The sequence below is a fragment of the Triticum aestivum genome, chromosome 3A (assembly GCF_018294505.1).
Source record: "Triticum aestivum cultivar Chinese Spring chromosome 3A, IWGSC CS RefSeq v2.1, whole genome shotgun sequence".
NCBI lineage: Eukaryota > Viridiplantae > Streptophyta > Magnoliopsida > Poales > Poaceae > Triticum > Triticum aestivum.
The window spans coordinates 456241024-456246217 of NC_057800.1; positions in this window are offsets into that span (position 1 = coordinate 456241024).

Genomic DNA, 5194 nt, shown 5'->3' on the forward strand with positions numbered 1-5194 from the left:
AGGCCTTTGGAGCTTCTTCAAATGAGTCAATCTCTTCTCGAAGCTTGTCCTTGCCTTTTAGCTTGTGGTATTGTGGTGGAGGATCATCTTGAGCTTGTGTCCCCTTGAAAGAAGTGGGGTCATACTGAAGGAAATATGCCCTAGAGGCAATAATAAAGTTATTATAATTTTCCTTATATCATGATAAATGTTTATTATTCATGCTAGAATTGTATTAACCGGAAACACAATACATGTGTGAATACATAGGCAAACAGAGTGTCACTAGTATGCCTCTACTTGACTAGCTCGTTAATCAAAGATGGTTATGTTTCCTAACCATGGACAAAGAGTTGTTATTTGATTAACGGGATCACATCATTAGGTGAATGATCTGATTGACATGACCCATTCCATTAGCTTAGCACCCCGATCGTTTAGTATGTTGCTATTACTTTCTTCATGACTTATACATGTTCCTATGACTATGAGATTATGCAACTCCCGTTTACCGGAGGAACACTTTGTGTGCTACCAAACGTCACAACGTAACTGGGTGATTATAAAGGAGCTCTACAGGTGTCTCCAAAGGTACATGTTGGGTTGGCGTATTTCAAGATTAGGATTTGTCAGTCCGATTGTCGGAGAGGTATCTCTGGGCCCTCTCGGTAATGCACATCACATAAGCCTTGCAAGCATTGCAACTAATGAGTTAGTTGTGAGATGATGTATTACAGAACGAGTAAAGAGACTTGCCGGTAACGAGATTGAACTAGGTATTGAGATACCGACGATCGAATCTCGGGCAAGTAACATACCGATGACAAAGGGAACAACGTATGTTGTTATGCGGTCTGACCGATAAAGATCTTCGTAGAATATGTAGGAGCCAATATGGGCATCCAGGTCCCGCTATTGGTTATTAACCGGAGACGTGTCTCGGTCATGTCTACATTGTTCTCGAACCATAGGATCCGCACGCTTAACGTTACGATGACAGTTTCATTATGAGTTTATGCATTTTGATGTACCGAAGTTTGTTCGGAGCCCGGATGTGATCATGGACATGACGAGGAGTCTCGAAATGGTCGAGACATAAAGATCGATATATTGGAAGCCTATATTTGGATATCGGAATCGTTCCGGGTGAAATCGGGATTTTACCGGAGTACCGGGAGGTTACCGGAACCCCCCGAGGGGTTATTGGGCCTACATGGGCCTTAAGGGAGAAGAGGAAAGGAGGCAAGAGGTGGCCGCGCGCCCCTACCCTTCCTAGTCCGAATAGGACAAGGGAAGGGGGGCGGCGCCCCCCCTTTCCTTTCCCTCTTCCTCCTCTTTTCCCCCTTCTCCTTCTCCAACTAGGAAAGAAGGGAGTCCTACTCCCGATGGGAGTAGGACTCCCCCTTGGCGCGCCCCTCCTTGGCCGGCCGCCCCCTACCCTTGGCTCCTTTATATACGGGGGCAGGGGGCACCCTAGAACACACAAGTTGATCTTCGTGATCGTTCCTTAGCCATGTGCGGTGCCCCCTCCACGATATTACACCTCGGTCATATTGTAGCGGTGCTTAGGCGAAGCCCTGCGACAGTTGAACATCAAGATCGTCACCACGCCGTCGTGCTGACGGAACTCATCCCCGAAGCTTTGCTGGATTGGAGCCCGGGGATCGTCATCGAGCTGAACGTGTGCCAAGAACTCGGAGGTGCCGGAGTAACGGTGCTTGGATCGGTCGGACTGTGAAGACGTACGACTACATCAACCATGTTGTGCTAACGCTTCCATTGTCGATCTACAAGGGTACGTAGATCACACTCTCCCCTCTCGTTGCTATGCATCACCATGATCTTGCGTGTGCGTAGGATTTTTTTTTTAAATTACTACGTTACCAAACAGTGGTATCAGAGCCTAGGTTTTATATGTTGATGTTATATGCACGAGTAGAACACAAGTGAGTTGTGGGCAATATAAGTCATACTGCTTACCAGCATGTCATGCTTTGGTTCGGCGGTATTGTTGGACGAAGTGGCCCGGACCAACATTACGCGTACGCTTATGCGAGACCGGTTCTCCCGACGTGCTTTGCACAAAGGTGGCTAGCGGGTGACAGTTTCTCCAACTTTAGTTGAACCGAGTGTGGCTACGCCCGGTCCTTGCGAAGGTTAAAACAGCACCAACTTAAAAAACTATCGTTGTGGTTTTGATGCGTAGGTAAGATTGGTTCTTGCTTAAAGCCTGTAGCAGCCACGTAAAACTTGCAACAACAAAGTAGAGGACGTCTAACTTGTTTTTGCAGGGAATGTTGTGATGTGATATGGTCAAGACATGATGCTAAATTTTATTGTATGAGATGATCATGTTTTGTAACCGAGTTATCGGCAACTGGCAGGAGCCATATGGTTGTCGCTTTATTGTATGCAATGCAATCGCGCTGTAATGCTTTACTTTATCATTAAGCGGTAGCGATAGTCGTGGAAGCATAAGATTGGCGAGACAACAACGATGCTACGATGGAGATCAAGGTGTCGCGCCGGTGACGATGGTGATCATGACGGTGCTTCGAAGATGGAGATCACAAGCACAAGATGATGATGGCCATATCATATCACTTATATTGATTGCATGTGATGTTTATCTTTTATGCATCTTATCTTGCTTTGATTGATGGTAGCATTATAAGATGATCTCTCACTAATTATCAAGAAGTGTTCTCCCTGAGTATGCACCATTGTGAAAGTTCTTCGTGCTGAGACACCACGTGATGATCGGGTGTGATAGGCTCTATGTTCAAATACAACGGGTGCAAAACAGTTGCACACGCGGAATACTCAGGTTATACTTGACGAGCCAAGCATATACAGATATGGCCTCGGAACACGGAGACCGAAAGGTCGAGCGTGAATCATATAGTAGATATGATCAACATAGTGATGTTCACCAATGAAACTACTCCATCTCACGTGATGATCGGACATGGTTTAGTTGATTTGGATCACGTAATCACTTAGAGGATTAGAGGGATGTCTATCTAAGTGGGAGTTCTTTAAGTAATATGATTAATTGAACCTAAATTTATCATGAACTTAGTACCTGATAGTATCTTGCTTATTTATGTTTGATTGTAGATAGATGGCCCGTGCTGTTGTTCCGTTGAATTTTAATGCGTTCCTTGAGAAAGCTAAGTTGAAAGATGATGGTAGCAATTACACGGACTGGGTCCGTAACTTGAGGATTATCCTCATTGCTGCACAGAAGAATTACGTCCTGGAAGCACCGCTGGGTGCCAGGCCTGCTGCTGGAGCAACACCAGATGTTATGAACGTCTGGCAGAGCAAAGCTGATGACTACTCGATAGTTCAGTGTGCCATGCTTTACGGCTTAGAATCGGGACTTCAACGACGTTTTGAACGTCATGGAGCATATGAGATGTTCCAGGAGTTGAAGTTAATATTTCAAGCAAATGCCCGGATTGAGAGATATGAAGTCTCCAATAAGTTCTATAGCTGCAAGATGGAGGAGAACAGTTCTGTCAGTGAGCATATACTCAAAATGTCTGGGTATAATAATCACTTGATTCAATTGGGAGTTAATCTTCCAGATGATTGCGTCATTGACAGAATTCTCCAATCACTGCCACCAAGCTACAAGAGCTTCGTGATGAACTATAATATGCAAGGGATGAATAAGACTATTCCCGAGCTCTTCGCAATGCTGAAAGCTGTGGAGGTAGAAATCAAGAAGGAGCATCAAGTGTTGATGGTCAACAAGACCACTAGTTTCAAGAAAAAGGGCAAAGGGAAGAAGAAGGGGAACTTCAAAAAGAACAGCAAGCAAGTTGCTGCTCAAGAGAAGAAACCCAAACCTGGACCTAAGCCTGAAACTGAGTGCTTCTACTGCAAGCAGACTGGTCACTGGAAGCGGAACTGCCTCAAGTATTTGGCGGATAAGAAGGATGGCAAGGTGAACAAAGGTATATGTGATATACATGTTATTGATGTGTACCTTACTAATGCTCGCAGTAGCACCTGGGTATTTGATACTGGTTCTGTTGCTAATATTTGCAACTCGAAACAGGGACTACGGATTAAGCGAAGATTGGCTAAGGAAGAGGTGACGATGCGCGTGGGAAATGGTTCCAAAGTCGATGTGATCGCAGTCGGCACGCTACCTCTACATCTACCTTCGGGATTAATATTAGACCTAAATAATTGTTATTTGGTGCCAGCGTTAAGCATGAACATTATATCTGGATCTTGTTTGATGCGAGACGGTTATTCATTTAAATCAGAGAATAATGGTTGTTCTATTTACATGAGTAATATCTTTTATGGTCATGCACCCTTAAAGAGTGGTCTATTCTTATTAAATCTCGATAGTAGTGAAACACATATTCATAGTGTTGAAACCAAAAGATGCAGAGTTGATAATGATAGTGCAACTTATTTGTGGCACTGCCGTTTAGGTCATATCGGTATAAAGCGCATGAAGAAACTCCATACTGATGGGCTTTTGGAACCACTTGATTATGAATCACTTGGTACTTGCGAACCGTGCCTTATGGGTAAGATGACAAAAACACCGTTCTCCGGTACTATGGAGAGAGCAACAGATTTGTTGGAAATCATACACACAGATGTATGTGGTCCGATGAATGTTGAGGCTCGTGGCGGATATCGTTATTTTCTCACCTTCACAGATGACTTAAGCAGATATGGGTATATCTACTTAATGAAACACAAGTCTGAGACGTTTGAAAAGTTCAAAGAATTTCAGAGTGAAGTTGAAAATCATCGTAACAAGAAAATAAAATTCCTACGATCTGATCGTGGAGGAGAATATTTGAGTTACGAGTTTGGTGTACATTTGAAACAATGTGGAATAGTTTCGCAACTCACGCCACCCGGAACACCACAGCGTAATGGTGTGTCCGAACGTCGTAATCGTACTTTACTAGATATGGTGCGATCTATGATGTCTCTTAATGATTTACCGCTATCATTTTGGGGATATGCTCTAGAGACGGCCGCATTCACGTTAAATAGGGCACCATCAAAATCCGTTGAGACGACGCCTTATGAACTGTGGTTTGGCAAGAAACCAAAGTTGTCGTTTCTGAAAGTTTGGGGCTGTGATGCTTATGTGAAAAAGCTTCAACCTGATAAGCTCGAACCCAAATCGGAAAAATGTGTCTTCATAGGATATCCAAAGGAAACTATTGGA